At 37.8% G+C, this 20,712-nt stretch overlaps 1 pseudogene; it reads right to left on the bottom strand.

Moving 5' to 3' along the window:
* LOC142174562 (peroxidase 64-like) overlaps positions 1-18,486 on the bottom strand; it is a 114,843-nt pseudogene extending 96,357 nt beyond the window's left edge.
* Between the last annotated feature and the right edge of the window lie 2,226 nt (positions 18,487-20,712).

Here is a 20,712-nt window from a genome sequence, read left to right as displayed (position 1 = left end):
AGTGTAGGAGGATGTGATGACCCAGCCGATTGTTTTAAGAATTTACACCCCGATCCCCCACTAACTGTTTTCCCCAAGTTTATTTCTGCTATTTTGATTTGTTGGGATGTTCAGTTTTGAGTTTCGGAGAGTTTTGGGACACTTAGTCCCTAAATGAGAGATTAAGTGTTGGAAAGTTGGTCGTAGTCGGAACAGTGTGAAGACGGCCTAAGAATGGAAATCTAATGGTTATGTTAGCTCTGTTGGGTGATTTTGGGCTTAGGGGCGTGTTCAGATTGTGTTTTGGAGGTCCGTAGCTAATTTAGGCTTGAAATGCCGAAAGTTGAATTTTTGAAGTTTCCGATTCGATAGTGAGATTTTGATCCGTGAGTAGAAATGGAATTACTGAAGTTGGAGTAGTTCCATAGTGTTTAATGTGACGTGTGTGTAAAATTTCAGATCATTCGGACGAGGTTTGATAGACTTTTTGATTGAAAGCGTATTTTTAGAGTTTTTGGAATTCTTAGGCTTGAATTCGATGAAAAATAGGTGTTTTGATGTTGTTTTGAGTGTTTCGAAGGTTGGAACAAGTTTGAATGATGTTTTAGGATTGGTTGGCAGGTTTGGTTGAGGTCCCAGGGGCCTCGGGTGTGTTTCGGATGCTCAACGGGTCATTTTTGGACTTAGAGGATTTCAGAAAATGTAGCAAATCTCCAGTTCTGGTTTCCTTCTTCGCATTTGTGAGTGGGGTCTCGCGTTCACGAAGAGGAGCTGGGGCTGGTGGAAGCTTAACGCTTCGCATTCGCGAAGAGGAGCTGGGGCTGGTGGAAGCTTAACGTTGTCCCGCATTCACGAAGCTGAGAGGTCGTATGCCTACACGTTCGCGAAGAGGGTCCCGCGTTCGCGTAGGAGGGAGAAGTTTTCTATCGCGTTTGCGATAGGGGCATCGCGTTCGCGATGAAGGAAATATAGGCCAAGCAAAGTTGTGCTTCGCGAACACGAGGGTCCTTCCGTGTTCGCGAAGAAGGATTTACTTGGGCAGATATAAAATTTCAAAGTCGAGGGTTTAGCCATTTTTATCAAAGCTAGAGTTTGGGAGCTCGGATTTGAGCGAGATTTTGAGGGATTTTCAGAGATATCAATTGGGTAACGATTCCGGGGTAATGATTCCTTACTCCTTTTTGCTTGTAACCCATTAATCTAAACATGAATCCATCATTTAATTTCGGAATTTGTATGAAAATTGAGGGAAAGTTCTTAGACCAAGAATTTGAGTTTTGATTGGGGATTTGACATTGGATTGGGATAATTTTAGTATGGTTAGATACGTAAGAGTGTGAGGATTTTGGAAATGTAAATTTTACCTGATTCCGAGATGTAGGCCCGAGGGGCGTTTTGGTCATTTTACCTAATTTCTCGAGCCTACTCTCGTCTTTCGAATTAAGCTTCCGATTTAGGATTCTTCTTGAAACTAGTCCCGTCTTCGCAGCTTTTCTAAGAAGTTCCTTAATAAGACTAATTGACTAAATATTTTAAGAAAAGCTTAAGATTAAGCCTAACAAGCGAGCCATGCTTCCTTGAAATTTGCCAGAACTGTCATCACCTATGGTTTTGCGTGTTAGCTTAGAATTTAATTATAGAATCAATCACTTGAAGTGTTATTTACATTATGCAATTGAATTGAATAGATTTGGGCTATTTGGAGTCGAGTATTTATGGCAAGAACGTGGTGTGGGGTTTATTATTGAGCTGGTTCGAGGTAAGTAGCTTGTCTAACCTTGTGTGGGGGAATTTCCCCTTAGGATTGGTATTGTGATAATTGAAATGCGTTGTACGTGAGGTGACGAGTGCATACTTGTGCTAATTGTTGAAAATCCGGTTTTCATTAAGTAACTTTAATTGTGTTTTCCCTTTCTATTTATTCTACTTGCACCTTTAAACATGCTGTTAGGTAGAGAAGCATGTCTAATTGACTTAATTGCTTTATTTGTTTTAACTGCCTTATTTGTATTACGTGAAACATGCTAAGTTAGAATTGTCTGTGTTACCTTGTTATGAAGTTGAGTTTATTTGAGTATTCATTGTGCCATTGTTGTGTGTTTTACTTTGGGACTACGGAACGGCATCCTGGGAGATCCCCTGTACGCATTTACGATTTAAGCTGAAGTGTGAGATACCAAGAGATTCCCAGCACATATATCCTCGGATACCAAGATATCCCTAGCATATATTGTGGATACCGAGAGATCATCGGGATACCAAGAGATCCCTATCATACATTGAGAATACCAAGAGATCCCTATCATACATTAAGGATACCAAGAGATCCTCGAGATACCAAGAGATCCCTAGCATATATTGAGGATACCAAGAGATCCTCGGGATACCAAGAGATCCTCGGGATACCAAGAGATCTATAGCATACATTGAGGATACCGAGAGATCCTCAGGATACCAGAAGATCCTTGGTATATATTGAGGGTACGAAGAGATCCTCGGGATACTGAGAGATCCCCGGTTATTTCCTTGTGATTGTTTTTTCCTCTGTTTTAGTTATTGAATTCCTTGTTTTCCTGTATTAAATTCTTATCGTTAGTTTTCAACTGTATTGCTTATCTTATACTGTCATGTCTTATATTCTTTATTTTTATCTCAGTAGGGCCATGACCTTCCTCGTCACTACCTCACAAAGGTTAGGCTTGGCACTTACTGAGTACCGTTGTGGTGTATTCATGCCCCTTCTACGCATCTTTTTCATGTGAAGATTCAGGTACTGCAACTCAATCCTATCACCCTTGAGGCGAGGCGACTACTCCAGCGACTTCGAGGTATATCTGCTGCGTTCACAGATCAAGGAGTCCCTTTCTATTATAGCTTTTAAACATTTGCCCTTCTGTATTTCTTTTCCTTGATAGATATTCTAGAGTTAGAGTACTGTGCAGTGATCCTTAGCTTGTGATTCATGGGTTTCCGGGTTTTGGGAGATATATATATTAGATTTGAGAATTAAATTTTTTATGTCGAGCGGCACTTTAAAACGTAGTTTTATTATATTATTTCTGTTTTAAATAGTTTTATTTACGCTAATTTGGTTTTCTTCCACAATTTAGGCTTACCTAGTCGTAGAGACTAGGTGCCTTCACGATGGTTCACGGAGGGCAAACCGGGGTCGTGACAACATCATCAGGCCTCTGCGGGAATCCCATCATATCATCTCAGCCACTGTGGGTAAAATCATCAACGTATACCAACTGATCAGGTGATGGTGCGTATATAACGCCGTAACCTTTTCTCATATCCCATATACATACATACATATATATATATACATACATACATACATACATATATATATATATATTGCTGCGGCGTGCAGCCCGATCTATCCCATATACATATATATATATATATACATATATATACGCGTATATAACGCCATCTAGTCATAGGTCAATGTGCATGTATAAATGCATGAAATGAATATGAAACACGTTAATAAGATTTCTCGGAATGTCATAAAAATAATATGCCTGTCGGATAAATCATCAAATAAACTTTATCAACTTACATATTTTCTGAGATCCATGAACAGATAATAGAATAATATGACACATGGGAATCAAGAACATAAGCATCTCTAGTATTTCTATGAATAGAGTCATTTATGGAAATTGTGCATTTGCTCGTTTCGTTTATATCGTATAGATCATGCCAAAAGGAAAGAATGGATAGCCTCAACATACCTAGAGTAGGTAAAAATCCGTATAATATTCTTGGAGAAGGTTACACCGTACTCCCTTAGAATCGCAAAATCTTACGTTGCTAATGTGCTAAGAAATCTCGTTGGAATTTTGGTTGCTAACATTGGAATTCTTGTAGATGTTATGAATTCTCTTTGTTTTGTAACCTTTGCAATAAGAAATCATTATCAAATTACTACTTGAATGTCTAAAGTTCAAAGAAGCCAAAAATGCCAATTCTCAAGTTCTGGACATGTCATGAAGTTTTAAACAAAAACTTTGAGCTCTCATCCATTGGTTAGCAATTTTATATACAATATTGATAAGGTAAGAAAGTCTATTAAGTTTGTAAGCTTATGGGGCCCTCTTTGTGTCTTACTTGGCCAATAGTTCCCTCCAAATATGACACATTATTTTGTAATTTAATAGTCATCACTTAAGACGTGGGTTGCTGTCACGCTTTGGTTTTTAAGCCTATCCAAATTTTATCCACCAATTTCCTTAATTACATGATTAATTTTCCATTAAAAATTCACATAATTAAGAATTATTTCAATTTACTTAAAATACTACTCAATTTTAATACACTTTATACACCTTACTATCATGGCCATGTGGCACCCTATATAGCACTAGTCCATAAATACTGGGTGTTTATAGTTTGGACCGTATTTTATCTCAAAATGACAAACTTCGACGAAATTCATTTTCATCAATTTTCTTACCCTTTCACCTTTAGGAATTTACTTATCACTTGCTTGCAATAGCATAATACTTATAACCTCAAAATAATCTCATTCCCAAATTACGTCGATTAATTACGATGAAACTTTAATGTATGAAAATGCAGGATGTAACATCTCATTTCCCAAGCTTCCATCAATTTATTTATGGCATACTTCCACGTACGAAAACATGGGGTGTAACATCATTCCCCCATTTGGAACATTCGTCCTCAAATGTTGACTGATGCACTTATTATTTTCATGACTTATGCTTCTGAATACTTTAGTACTCTCCTTGCCATCTAGGCAACTGTTCCATGAATAATTCCAAAGGCCAGGGCACTTCCCCTTTTAGGCCTCTTTCTCACACCATGACTTATGGTCGGAATTCTCCCAATCTCGTAACTGTTGCTACCTTCTGTCATGCAGCCTGTACTATTTCTTTCTATTATGTGCACCTATGCGACTTTTCTCTCCTCTTTCCTCTAGCTTTTAGCCAGTCTCTAGGCTTTACTTTGTGAATATATACTAAATTATGCCAAGATGTCTCTCTGGGTGTCATTAGCTTTACTACATCTAAGTAGGTCATACTATACCATAACTCTTACTTTGATTTATCGTTATTGAGGTCTGCTACCAACTCCAGGTTACTCTCGTTGCTTATCCTTAAAACTGATGGCCTAATCTCATCTCATACTTTATAACTTTTATCCATTCCTTGTTGATTCACCTCAATATTGATCTACGATCTACCATTGATAACTTGAGCTCTTATGTAACACGACCGCTAGGGCTCACGTCTTATCGGAGAACATCTAAAATGATTAGACTGATCCGCCTAAGGGTGATACCATGCTTCCATAATCGTATTTCATAGTATCCCAATGTGATTCACCTTGTGTGGGTATTTTAATCCGGTAAAATTTGTGAAATCCTCTTCAATTCATTACTCAATCAAAGGCCCAAACGTCATCTTTTACTTATCAAAATTACACCATCATTCTACTACCAGGGTAGCATTCCATCTCTTATAAATGTTGCTATTCTTAGACTCCTTTGAGTTCATTCAGGCTATATTGATTTTTCTATAACTTAGAGGAACCATCATCTCCCTTGTTTTCACGAGCTTAATCCTGAGGACTTATCCATTTTCGTCACCTCCTCACTTTCCCTTTTCTTGTCCTTACTCCTGTCTTTCTAAAACCTTGTCATTCTATCATACTTTAGCTTGTGACCGATTTCCTTATGTTTTTTTAGAACATCGAGACATCACATCGTCTCCAACTCTTCTTTTACTTTCTAATTAGACATTTTGGTACTTAGAAACCATAGGCTGGAAGGTATGTCACTGGCGACGCTGCTATCATTCCTGGATACTGAATCCTTGTGCTTCTAGCCTCTTATCCACAGTATGGACTATTCATAGCCTTCTGCATTTGAGTATCGTGTACATTGGTCACCTTTTCCTTACTTACCTTAAAATATTGCCTCGCATTCTTCTATCTCTTTCATAAACTTCCTTCCACATAGGTATAATTTACCTCCACAACCTGAAGCTCTATTTTAATGGTTTGCACCTTTGGTGCATACACAATCCGGTGGAAGCTTCATACTGACTTCTTATGAAGCTAGTACTCTTCAGTTGGCTTCATTGTAGAGCCATTATAAAATATGGCTACTGTACTATCTTTCTTATACCTCTGCTATTTAAGAATGATTCTACAATGTTCTCAATACGATTTCTATAATTGTCCGGGGCAATAATCAGACTCATGATTCGCTTGGTTAATGTAACTCTTTAGTTTCCTTTTCCTTCTAATCAGCCTTTATGTAGGCTTAAGCTATCTTCTGATATGCGGCTCATGAAATTTAGTTATTACTTTAGCCTTTCATGGATGCTATGGAAAACCATGATACAATCTTGTAATGATTCAATCCTTTGTCCATGACTTGGACCCAAATTCTTCTTTTGACTGATACAGGACTCTTCTATAGCCGATCATTAATCGAATAATTCCTTTGGTTCCATTTTAGATTTCTTAAAATGTAAGCAATTGCTTTTCCTGGTCTTTTTGCCCCCTTATTACGTGCATACTTTGCTTATCTTAGTTCTTACTCATGCCCAAATTTTTTGTGCAAATCATATGGTCTCGAATATCACTTTTGGTTTTACTTCCCGCTCATTAGCCGTGGTAGGTGGCACTTTCTTATGGAGTGCATACAATGTTATTGTAAGACTGTTATTACGGGACCATTTCCTCTTTAGGCCATTGAGTTTAGGTTGAAGCCTTCTTCCTTATTTTCTTTAGCTAGCCTTTTATGGTAGTACTTAGGGAGGACCCTCTGACTCTTTTAAAGTTGTGAGCTCATTACATTGTATACTCAACGGGCCTCCTGATGTCCTTCCTTGCCTATACTTATCCGTAGTTACTTACCTCCACGACCTTGTGCTCATGGGGTTACTTTTGGGCTGATATTTTGATTGTTTTCCCAGTGGCACTCCCTTTTATCTTTGTAACCCTTATACGGTACCTTTACTACCCCAGCTTCTATCTTAATATTTCTCAAGGTCATGATGTCAAATTTGTGAGACTAAATTCCCTATGTTGGTGTTCATTCTATTTATCTTGCACGATCTATTGATTTGTCTGTATCCTCTTGTCTAGCCATAACTAGGCCCTTCATGAATCAACTACTAACTACTCGTTGACTCATTCTCATATCAATGTTTTGCGTAATCTTTCTTAGTTTATTTCCTTTGTCTTAACTCACTTTTCGCACTGGCTCCTCCTTATTTATCCATAACATCCCGGGCAGTAACCCTTACTTCCTTTCCTTGACGTCGTGTTTGCATAATGTTCTGGAATCTTAGCATATCTGTAGGCTTTGAATAACTGCAATATCATCCCTCTCTCATTTTTATCGCATTCTTCTTTTACCATTCCATAATTACTAGAACCGCTTAACTCTGACCTAATTCCATTATCATTCCATAGTCCCCCCCTTTAGGGGAGTACTAAGAGTTGGATCTACGATGACCTACCTATAGATGTTTTACCTCTTCATCTTTCGCATCCTTTCACATCATCGATGACCCTTACTCACCTTGCGATAATCCTTTTATACTAAGGATAACAAAATTTCCTTACTCGTGAGGGTGACACTTAGTGTAACTGGCACATACAGTCCCTTAAGCTTAACTTTTGCTCACAATGCTTGCTTTAGGGAAGTGTCTTCCTGAATGATCATTCTCTGAATTTTTCATGAATCTTCTTCTGTTGTTCATTATGTTATCGTCGGAACGAAATCTAAAATTCTCATGATGTCGACCATTATAACCTCACTCAGCCCCTAATTTATGTGTAGTTTATCTTGTTCACCAGCCCATAATGATTTTTATTATCCTGGGGTCTAACTTTTTCTTTCGATAGTCGCGTTGGAGTCACTGACTTATTTCTCGCAATGAGGATATGACTTTATGGCCTATATCTTTTTGTTGTCTCAAGGCCTGTCACCTCTCGTATTTTCCTTCACTTGACTATAGACTCTGTAATACTGTCATCTTTTTGACCTACTGTTGTCATCCATGTATCAAATTTTACTCTTAATGCTTCATTATCTCTCTTCGTATTTCCTGCTAACATTTATGTCTATCACTTTATTCTGAAAACTTTAACAAGATATTCTTTTGCTTTTAGCTCCCCTTTGCTCCATCCACTAGCTTTTCGGGTTGCCTAGCATTATCTCTTTACTAGGGATGGAAGTCATACTAAGATAATATTTATCCTTTCCAGGCTTCCAGTGTCTATCTTTGTAGCACTCATATCTAGCTGTACTATTTTAGAGTGCACCATCTAAGTGTCTCACAAGGAGATCCATTACAACGTTTGCACTATCCTTCGGAAATGTCAACTAACTTTACCAATCCATACCATATTTTGGGTTACTCTAACCCTAGCCGGATCCTGATATCTCATCCTTCTCTTAAACTATATATGTTAGCTCCCATAGGGCATAACTGAGATCGGTGTCGCTGATTGTAGGTACATCTGTCACTATTAAAGGTAACTCAAAATGCTTATATCTCCCTTCCTGAATGGTAACTAATGATAATCTTTATTAACTGGGTACCTCGTACCCTTCTTCATCTTGATTCTTTTACTTGTTGAAACTTGTGTCTACCTTCCGATTCTGTTATTCTTTTTTACCTTAAGAGTGGATAAGTATTCTTGCCTTAAAACACCTTGTCAAGAACCTTACACCTTTCAGTACACGCATGGTCTGCTGAAGATCTCACATTTACTTATCATAAGCATAATGCAAAATCGAGTTCCTCTGACTCAACATTTCCACAACTATATCTCCTACTGACCATCTTTCTGAATTTAGGCATCGTTGAATTACGAATAAGATAGAGTTTAGGAAATTGAGTTCTTACAACTGAGCTTTACCACACGATCTAGAATAAGAAGAAAGAGTGACAATCCTAAATGCCCTATAGCCTCCTGCTTATAAGTGTGGTGCACTACACACCTATAAACAAGACTCTATTAGACGCGGCTTGTAGAATCCCTAGGACAGAACTGCTCTGATACCACTTTTGTCACAACCCAAACCAATGGGCCGCGACAGGCACCCAGTACCTTACTCAACCGAGTACCAACATAACATATCTTTTCATGTCATACTATCATAGATAACCAAGCCAGAAGGTTGCCGTGATATAAGTAGAATACAACATGTGATACCAAGTTATACATAAGACATACGGGCCTATAAGACCAAAATAACCATTCATATACTGAACATAGGCCGACAAGGCCATACAATCTTTTACGTACATGACATCTGTCTACAAGCCTCTAAGAATACATAATTTTTCATAAAGGTCGGTACAGAATCCCGCCATACCATACAATAAAAGTTTAAATCATACTAACCAAACAGCAACTCCGAAGCGAATAGAGCGCACCAACATTTTCTGCTAAGCTAATAGCGTACTTGGAAGGCTCTCGGCCTATCTATCGAGACTTGCAGGCATGAAATGCAGCATCCCCAAGCAAAAGGGACGTCAGTACGAATAATGTACTGAGTATGTAAGGCACATAAATAAGTACATAACAAACCTGGAAGAAATATAGAGTAAATGACTCAACTTGTAAGTCTGGATAACTCTATAAATCATGCAATAATTATAGTATCATGCATATGCGTATGAATGTCATGTCGTGCATAGGTACATATTTCATAACATCATCAGGCCTCTGAGGGCATCCTATCATATCATCTCAGCCACTGTGGGCAAAATCATCAACGTATACCAGCTGATCAGGTGGTGGTGCGTATATAACGCCGTAACCTTTTCCCATATCCCATATACATATAATATACGCGTATATAACGCCATCTAGTCATGGGTCAATGTGCATGTATAAATGCATGAAATGCATACGAAATACGTTAATCAAATCTCTCGGTACGTCATAAGACCATTATACCTCTGATTAATATCATGAAATAAACTTTACCAACTTACGTATTTTTGAGACCCATGAACAGATGATAGAATAATATGACACATGGGAAATCAAGAACATAAGCATCTCTAGTATTTCTATAAATAGAGTCATTTACGAAAGTTGTGCATTTTCTCATTTCGTTTGCATCGTATGGATCATGCCAAAAGGAAAGAAGGGATAGCCTTAACATACCTGGAGTAGGAAAAAATCCGTATGATATTCTTGGAGAAGGTTGCACTGTACTCCCTTAGAATCGCAAAATTTTACGTTGCTAATGTGCTAAGAAATCTCGTTGGAATTTTGGTTGCTAACGTTGGAATTCTTGTAGATGTTATGAATTCTCTTTGTTTTGTAACCTTTGCAATAGGAAATCATTATCAAATTACTACTTGAATGTCTAAAGTCCAAAGAAGCTCAAAATGCCAATTCTCAAGTTTTGGACATGTCATGAAGTTTTAAACAAAAACTTTGAGCCCTCATCCATTGGTTAGCAATTTTATATACAATATTGATAAGGTAAGAAAGTCTCTTAAGTTTGTAAGCTTATGGGGCCCTCTTTGTGGCTTACTTGGCCAACAATTCCCTCCAAATATGACACATTGTTTTGTAATTTAATAGTTATCACTTAAGACGTGGGTTGCTGCCACGTTTTGGTGGGTTTAAGCCTATCCAAATTTTATCCACTCATATCCTTAATTACATGGTTAATTTTCCACCAAAAATTCACATAATTAAGAATTATTTTAATTTACTTAAAATACTACTCACTTTTAATACACTTTATACACCTTACTATCATGGCTATGTTTGCACCCTATATGGCACTAGTCCATAAATACTGAGTATTTATAGTCCGGACCGTATTTTATCTCAAAATGACAAACTTCGATAAAATTCATTTTCATCGATTTGCTTACCCTTTCACCTTCACGAATTTATTTATCACTTGCTTGCAATAGCATAATACTTATAACTTCAAAATTATCTCATTCCCAAACTTACGTCGATTAATTTACGATGATACGAAAATACGGGATGTGACATCTCATTTCCCGAGCTTCCATCAATTTATTTATGGCGTACTTCCACGTATGAAAACATGAGGTGTAACATCATTCCCCTCTTTGGAACATTCATCAGACCGCTCCTACGGCACGTGCGCCGCACCTATGACCTTAGTCCACTTCTGTGATGGCCTCCTTCGCACCTGCATCTCCGCAAGTGCAGTACCTCGCTCACTTTTGTGCTTACTGGGCAGCCCACATCGGGCCACTTCTACAGTTAAGGGCTCTCTTCTGCGAGCTCGCACCTGCGGCTGGCCAAGCGCAGGTGCGATTACACCAGAAGCTGGAAGCTTCAACTACTACTCCAAGTCCAAACTTGGTTCAAGCCTCGTCCGATTAACACCTGCGGCCCTCGGGGCCCCGCCCGAGCTTGCCAACAAGTTTGAAATCATAAAACGAACTCGCTCGAACCCTCGGAATGCATAAAACATCAACAAAACTAAGCATCACACTCCAAACCAATTGAATCAAAATGTGAACTTCAAGTTCTTCTAACTTACTCCCAACGCGCCGAAATATACTTAAACTACTCGGAACAATACCAAATTTTGCGTGCAAGTCTTAAATCACCATACAAAACTATTTCCAAACTCAGAATCCCAATTGGACCTTGATAACACCAAATCCTACTTCAAACCAAATTTAAAAAACTTAAAAACCTCCAAAGAGCCAACTTTCACTATTAGGTGCTGAAATGCTCCTGGGACATCCAAAACCCGATCTGAATATATGCCCAAGTCCAAAATCACCATATAAACCGATTGGAACCGTCAAATCCTGATTCCAAGGTCGTTTACTCAAAGCATTGACCAAAGTCAAACTTAGCCTTTTAAAGCCAAACCATGGAACCAAGTGTTTTGATTCAACCCAAACTCTTCCAAATCCAAACTAACCATCCTCGCAAGTCATAAAATAGTAAAATTACATACAAGGAGTCTTATTTAGGGGAATAGGGTTCTAGAAAGTAAAACGACTGGTCAGGTCGTTACACTTACACAAGAGAATACCTTACAAGCAGTAGAAACAATAGCACCACCAGCATATGTTAGAAGGTCTGCTAGGGAGTCCAAAGAGCCTATTTGGATGAAAGATTACATCACACCAAGCAAAGTTTCCAACAAATATCCTTTGGCAAAATATCTCTCCTATAATAATGTCACTCCAACTTACTACAACTACTTTTCCAAATTTTCCACTTTGGTGGAACCACAGACTTTCAAGCAAGAAGCCAAAGATACTAGATGGATTCAAGCTATGCAGCAAGAAATCCAAGCTCTAGAGATAATCACACCTAGAAAAATGTTGATCTATCTGCAGGAAAGAATACTGTAGGCTCAAAATGGATATATACGATCAAGTATCATGCCAATGGAGAAGTTGAAAGATGCAAGTCTAGATTGGTTGCCAAGGGGTATATTCAGCAAGAGGGACTTGTTTATCATGTCACATTCTCTCATGTGGTCAAGATGGTCACAGTAAGATCAATAATAGCACTAGCAGTATCCAGAGGTTGGTCTTTATACCAAACGGATATGTACAATGATTTCTTGCAAGATGATATTTGTGAAGAAGTATACATGGAACTTCTTAAAGGTTTTAGAATATATGAGGAGTAGAAGGTTTGCAGGTTACTTAAGTCTCTATATAGGCTTAAGCAAGCCTCTAGGAAATGTAACATCAAGTCGACAAAGGCATTGCTTGATGCAGGTTTTACTCAAAATAGTCATGACTATTCTTTGTTCACCTTGAAGAAGAAAGGTGGCATAGTGGTTATTTTGGTCTATGTAGACGATCTACTCATTACATGTAGTAATGCGGATTTGATCACTGAAGCCAAGCAGGTGCTTCATCATAAACTCAAGCTGAAAGATTTGGGGGAACTCAAATACTTCTTGGGAATTGAGGTTCTTAGGTCCAAAGCTGGTATTATATAAGATCAAAGGAAGTATGTGCTTGAGCTAATCTCTAATATGGGCCTCAGTGGAGATGAACCTGCAATGACCCGTTTAGAAACCAATCTGAAGTTAACTGTAATAGAGTATAACAAGGCCACTGGCATTGTGGGAGATGTGCCATTGCAGGTTCCTACTCTGTACCAAAATCTAATTGGTAAGCTTATGCATGTTAAAATTACAAGGCTAGACATTAGTTATGCAATCCGAAGCTTGAGTCAATTCATGCAACATCCTAAGAGGTCACACTGGGAAGCTTCACTTCGAGTGGTAAGATACTTAAAGAATGCTCCAGGTCAAGGTGTATGGCTGAAAGATGGGGTTGCAACTAAGTTGAGTTGCTGGTGTGATTCAGACTGGGCTACATGCCCCAATACATGCAGGTCAGTCACAGGTTATGTGATCAAATTTGGAGAATCCTTGATATCTTGGAAATCCAAGAAACAACAGACAGCGTCCAGAAGGTCTGTTGAGGCTAAGTATAGAAGCATGGCTTCAGCTGTAGTAGAGGTGACTTGGTTGCTAGGTCTATTTATAGAGTTAGGAGTTGCCATTTGTAACGACCCGGCCGGTCGTTTCATAAATTATAGACCCGTTTCCCCTATTTCTACTTCTTTATGTATTCCTCAGCTGTATTTCATCGTATCGTGTCGGTTGGTTCGGGTCCGGAGTAGTTTCGATGTGGAAGGAGACACTTAGTCTCCTATTTAGAAGTTTAAGTTGGAAAAGTCAACCGGATGTTAACTTGTGTGTAAATGATATCGGATGTGAATTTTGATGGTTCGTTTAGCTCCGTGAGGTGATATTAGACTTAGGAGCGTGTTCGGAATATGATTTGGAGGTCTGTAGTAGAATAAGGCTTGAATTGGCGAAATTAGAAATTTGGCGTTTTTCGGCCAGCAAGGGAAATCTTGATATTGGGTTCAGAATGGAATTCTAGGAGTTGGAGTAGGTTCATAGTATCATTTGTGACGTGTGTGCAAAATTTCAGGTCATTCGGAGGTAATTTAGTAGGTTTCGACATCGTTTCCGGAATTTGGAATTTTGGAAATCCTTAGGCTTGAATCTGGGAGTATTTGGGTGTTTTGATGTTGTTTTGAGTGTTCCGGAGATTCGACTAAGTTTGAAGGTTGATATGTGACTTGTTAGTATTTTTGGTTGAGGTCCCGAGGGCCTCGAGATGAATTCAGGTAGTTAACGGAGGAATTGGAAATGGAATTGTGCAGCTGAAACTGCTGCTTCTGATGTTTCCGCACCTAGGGATTGGGGACCGCAGGTTGCAGATGCGGTAGGGAAGCCGCAGATGCGGAATTTGAGGGCTTAGAGAAGAGCCACTGATGCGGTGAGTTTGACGCATCTGCGGGCCCGCAGGTGCGGTGCTTGGGGCGCAAATGTGGTCTTGAAACTTTAAGTAAAAACCGTGGGTGCGGTTGTTTGGACCGCAAAAGCAGTTGTGCAGGTGCAAGAAAAGGGCTGCAGGTGCGGAAATGCCTGGGCAGAAGATATAAATTGGACCCTTCGTGAAATTTGAGTTATTTTCACCATTTTTATTCGGACTTGGAGCTTTTTGGAGGGTTTTGAAGAGGGAATCAAGGGGGTTTACATTGAGGTAAGTTACTTGAGCTTAATACTTGTGATTATGGTAATTTTCAGTTGTTTAAGCATGAAATTAGTGAAAATTAGGGATGAAATTGAGGGGATTAGAGTTTGATTTGGGGATTTGAGGAACCATTTGATGTCGGATTTTAATGAATTTGCTATGTATAGACTCGTGAGTAAAAGGAGTTTCCGGTTTTTTGATTTTTGTCGGATTCTGAGATGTGGGCCCAGGAGCCGGGTTTGGGTGAATTTCGAGTTTTTGGTATAAATTGATAGTTTTTCGTAAGGAATTGGTTCCTTGATTGTATTGCTTTTGGTTAGATTCGGGACGTTTGGAGGCCGATTCCAGAGGCAAGGGCGTCGTGGAGTAGGGATTTGACCGGTTTGAGGTAAGTAATGATTGTGAATCTAGTCATGAGGGTATGAAACCCCGGATTTCACATTATTTTACTATTTTAAGGTGACACACCTGCTAGGTGATGGGCGTATGGGCGTGCATCATTGGGAATGTGACTTGGTCCGTCCCGTAGCAACTGTTAAGTTGCGTATTTGACTGAAACTATATGATATTCTGTGTTTTAGAAAGAACTCCTATAAATTTGGGTTGAATGCAAATTTGTGCCTCATGCCAAAAACTGTTTGGATCCTCAGAGGCCTTTTCTTATTATCCTCTCACTGTTTGATTTAAAATCTATACTCAGTCATGTTGTGTTTACTGATTTCATAACTCAGTCTTTATTATCCTGTTTTAATGCATAAAATATCATTTTGGGTTGAGCACCCTATTTTACTGATAGCCTGAGTGGCTTGAGAGGTTTATGACTAAGTGAGACCGGGGCTTGTTTGTGAGGATATTATAGGATCGGGCTGCGCGCCGCAGCATATTTTTACTGATTCATGATTATGTGAGGTCGAGGGCCCGATTGATTATGACACGAGGTGGCTTGTTATAGCGCTTGGGCGAGCCTCTTCGGAATCTGTACACCCTAGTGAGTGTGGGTACCCTGAGTGAGTGATATGATATTTTGCTCGAGAGGCTGTTCTTGATTCATGTTGTGCTTGAGAGGCTGTTTACGAGCGATTGTAAGGTCTGCCCGAGGGGCTATATATGAGTGACTGTGAGGTTTGCCCGAGGGGCTGTTTATAATTCATGTTTTACCCGAGGGGCTATTTATGTTTTTATTATTTTTACTCACTGTTTCATCACTTTGTTGGAAAAACTGTCGAAAGATATTTTAAACGATTCTATCGAAACTGGATCCTTAAACGAGATGATTTGACTCACATACTGATTTGAAAGCATGTTTGTACTTACTGAAATTTCATAATGTGGATTTATGTGCTTCCTACTGCTCAGTCTTTATTTACTTTGATTACTTACTGAGTTGGCATACTCAAATTACTCTCTGCACCTTGTGTGCAGATCTAGGGGTTGCTGGATGTGCTAGCGAGTGTTGATTTTCATCCGTTGTGGATCTGTTAGAGTTAGCAAGGTAGTTGCATGGCGATCGCAGCCTTGCTCTTCTCCCTCCTATCTTTCTTTAGCTGTTATTAGTAGTTTTTCTCAGACTGTATTAGTCTTAGTTTTTGATCGGACTATTTATTAGTATATGCTCATGACCAGTGACACCCCGATGTCGGGCTTTTCTTTCTGCACTTTGTTATTCAGACTTATATTATAAAGTTTTATTAATTAATAGCTTAAAAAAATCTTTATTTTGGATTATCGGGTTGTTTTGGTAAAAGAGTCGGTTTGCCTAGTTCCACGTTAGGCGTCATCATGACATGGTAGATTTGGGTCGTGACACCATTCAAGTCCCTGATATAGTCTTCAGTGACAGCAAATCTGCTATGCAAATAGCAGCCAATCCCATCTTCCATGAACACACTAAGCATATAGAGATTTTCTGCCACTTCATTCGAGATAAAATCAAAGATGGTGTTGACAAGATAGTCTATTTAAATACTCGAGACCAATTAGCTTATCTACTCATAAAAAGAGTTGTGTGAAGCTCAACACTTGTTTCTTCTAGACATGCTTGGTGTGCAAAATATTCTGCACCCTCCGGCTTGAGGGGGAGTATTATGACTTGTATTGTTAGTTTGTACTGTTAGTCTGTTAGTTCATCGTTAGTTAGCAATAATTGTTAGTTTAGTCATTTAGTCAGGATGATGTGGCAGCGTCTTATTGGTTAAGTTAATTAGTTAGTCGGTTAGTGGCAGTGCTATATATAACTACCTGCACATTACCTATAATGAAAAAGAAGTTTCCATTTGTCTTTGAAAACGCTCTCTTCTTCTCCTCTCTAGAAGCTTCCTCCATTGAAGGACTTATCGAGCTTGAGGCTTCAAGTGCAGATTAGCACTGATTTTAGCAATTAGCAGTGAATAGTTTAGCTATTGATATATAGAACTTACAAGTGCAACAGCATCCCGAGCAGCAAGTGCCAAAATATCAGCACAAGAGACAACTCCAGGGCACAATATTCGATTTGCTTCCTAACAACGCCAATATATTACATAGAATGCGTGCAATGAGATGTTAGGAAGTTCATTTTTCTCTGCTTTGATGTTTCTTGTTGAGTTTAGCATCACAGAACCATCACAACTCTTTCATATACATAATACATATATAATTAGTTACTATGTATATAACTAGTAATCTCTTGTCCATCGTAAGCAAAACTATAGCATAAGATGATCACAATAAAAAGAAATACATCCTTGGCAAACTAAAATTAGATGATTATCAAGCGAGCTTGGCTTAAGTGATAAACGCCTCCAACTCCAGCCAAGGGCGTAAGTTAAAGAGCCTGTTTGGTTAAGCTGCAAAAAACTGCTTATTTTTAAAAGTATTTTTGTTTAAAAATGCTTCAAAAAAGTACTTTTGCAAAGTAGCGGTTTGTGTTTCCCCAATTCATTGAGTAGTACTTTTTGCAAGCAAATTGTGTTTGAACAATCATGTCAAAAAGCACTTTTGAGTATCAAATTACAAAAAAAGACCATAAAAGTTTTGCAAATAATATTATTTAAAGAGATAAATAAATTTAAATATTTATTATAATAAAAATATAATTTAAATATTTTAATCAATATAAAATATAGTTATAACGATAATATTGGGCATATAGTATATCACTTATTGTTTACATGAGGATTTTTATCAAAATACATCAATCAATATAAATTAAAAATATACTTTTATAAATCAGTATATAAAAGAAGAGAATTATTTATATTAGAGAGAATATCCAGAGAGAAATATGAGAAGGGGAATAAAAATATAATACTAGAATAACAAAGAGACGAAATGTATGGTAAAATGAAAAAAGGAAAATAGAAAATAAATGAGGGATACTTTGGAAAATGTAAATTCAATGTAAGGATATTTTTGTCTTGAAAATTAATTTTCTGTTTCTGCTTATGCTTCTACTTCTTGAAAAAAACTATAATTTATAGCTTCTCCCAAAAATAAAAAAATTACTTCTGCTTCTGTTCAAAAGCACAAACATCCTAAATTTTTCATAAAATATTTTTTGACAAAAAAATTACTTTTTTTTCCAGAAGCTTGGCCACACAGGTTCTGAGATAAGAAAGTTCAACTGAATCCCCTCCTTCGAAAAATTATATGTGTAAATAGAGCAAAACAGAGAAGTGGAAAATTTACTCTGACGAAACAATCATGGAATTGCATCCTTAAAAAGAGCAGCAGGAACTGTTTTGTCATTCACCATAGCTTTCTTGACAACTTTGGTGATGGTTGACTCGGTCTATGCGCATGTATTCTCATAGTAATTTGAGCTCAGTGCCTTCACTGCAGTACCGGAAAACAATGAAAAAGCAAAGACTAAGGTTGTGTTTGGTACGAAGAAAAATATTTTCCGAAAAATGATTTCTAATTTTTTCATGTTTAGTTGGCTTAAATATTTTAAAAATATTTTCCTTAGGAACTCATTTTCCTCTAATTGGAGGAAAATGTTTTCCTTATCAAGAAAAGGGAAAACATTTTTCAAAACACCTTCTCCGCCTTCCCAACCTATTCCTCACCTTCACCAACCCACCCCATACCCCCACACCCACCCACCCAACCCCACCCCACGCCTACCCACCCCTACCCCCTCTCTCCAAAAAAGTTTTTCTTTCAAATTTCAGTTTTTTTCGTTTTCCTGCACCTCCCCCACCTCGCCAAACCCCACCCCTACTACCCCCACCCCATCCCTCACAAAAAAAAATATTTTATACATTTTTTTTTGTAATTTTTAAATTTCTGTTTTATCGTTTTTCTGCACCACCCACCCCCACCATCCTCCCTACCCTAACTGCCCCCCCCCCCAACCCCGCAATTTTTTTTTTTTACTTTTTTTTTTGTAATTTCAAATTTCTATTTTTTTAGTTTTTCCGCACACCCCCGCCCCTGCCCCCCTCCCCCCGATATTTTTTTTTATTATATATTTTCAGTTTTAGTTTTTTCATCTTTCGGTTTACAGGTTTGAAATTTTACAAGTTCCAAAGTTATGAGTTTGGAGGTTTATGTGTTGAAAGTTTACGGGTTCGAAAGTTCACAGTTTCGAAAGTTTAGCGGTTCGGAAGTTGGTGAAATTTGTGGGTTTGAAAGGTTATTGGTTCAAAAGTTTATGGCTTCATGTTTATTGTATATAAATTATTTATGAATACTCTTGAGAAGTTATTTTCCTTAATTTGCGTATCAAACACCGAAAAATAAATAAGATTATTACTTATTTTCCAAGAAAATATTTTCTTGGAAATTATTTTCCACGGAAAACATTTTCTATTATACCAAACACACCCTAAGGGATCGTTTGGTTGGGAAATAAATTATCTCATGATTAATTATCTTGGGATAACTAATCTCGGGATTAGCTATACCACAATTTTGTCCCAATCAAACGTGGGATAAACTCACTTCAAATATAATTGCGAGATTAATTATCCCTTAGCCCTTGTACCAAACGAGCCCAAAGCAATAAGAATCTTGGTACAGCCATAATAATTACTTACGTTTGCCAAATTAAGCCTATCTTTCTTTATGCTTAATTTAGAGTACTTGACATTTTTGCTGTGAGACTAAGGAACTTTACAATGTGCATCTAAAGGGAAGACATTGTAATAGAGGCAGAAGACTACAATAAGAGTTGTCACTGGCATTTGATTATGTTTGTTAGCAACTTTGGTCAGCTAGAACCATTAGACTGATATGGAATAGGAGTAATTTAACATTCTTAATTTGATTCTTCTTTGTGAAGCACGTTCATTTTCTTAAATTTGAAGTGATCCTAAATCTAATGGTTACTGATTTTGGTTGTTTGACATATAGAATCTAAGAATTATGCCAATGGTTGTTCTTACATGTGAGTAAATCTGACGAATGGAAGTAAATCAGCTTCTAGTCAAACCTAAAAGCAGATTAATATTATTTGGTTAAAACATCGACTGCTATTCAAAATTAAAAGTAAACTAGTATTATTTGGTGAAAACATCGAATGTGCATAAATCTCTATCCTACGTCAAGTGACTTAAGTATATCCATCATCTCACTCATGAGGCGGGGATTATAAACTCAGTTACATCTTTGTAAACAACTTTTATATGTCGATCTTTTGAAAAACATAGTGTAGAGGAATCACATCACACAATTCTCAAAATTTACTTCCTCTCGTTTTACTCCTTTTTCCTTCTTTACCACAATCAAACATTAGTATAAGAAACTCTTTCTTTTTCTTAACCATTCGGTATCCGAAACTCTCTTGCCCCCCACTAATTCGAATTCGCGTCGAATAGGCTCACTAATGGGCTAAACCGCTCCCTATAAATTCTTAAAAGGAAAATTTTCATAAAGCATTATCTTTTAGTAGTAATTAGTCATCTATAGCTATTTGCTATATTACGGATTATAGATACCTTTTATGTGGTTATGAGATGCATTGGATGTATTTAAACTATTGTATTCATGAATACAGTAGCAAAAATAGGCGTGAATCAGGGAAGTCCAGCTAATCAGTTGTTGTATTCGACTGTATTCATGGAGTGAAACATGAGATTAAAGCTGGACAGTTTACTGTATTCACAGCGTGAAATGGGAGATTACACTGTTTTTAAAAGGGAAAGTGAATCAA

This window comes from Nicotiana tabacum, chromosome 20 (assembly GCF_000715075.1).
Source record: "Nicotiana tabacum cultivar K326 chromosome 20, ASM71507v2, whole genome shotgun sequence".
In the NCBI taxonomy this organism is placed as follows: Eukaryota; Viridiplantae; Streptophyta; class Magnoliopsida; order Solanales; family Solanaceae; genus Nicotiana; species Nicotiana tabacum.
The sequence above is the reverse complement of the archived record's forward strand: the minus strand, read 5'-3'. Positions and strand labels throughout refer to the sequence as shown.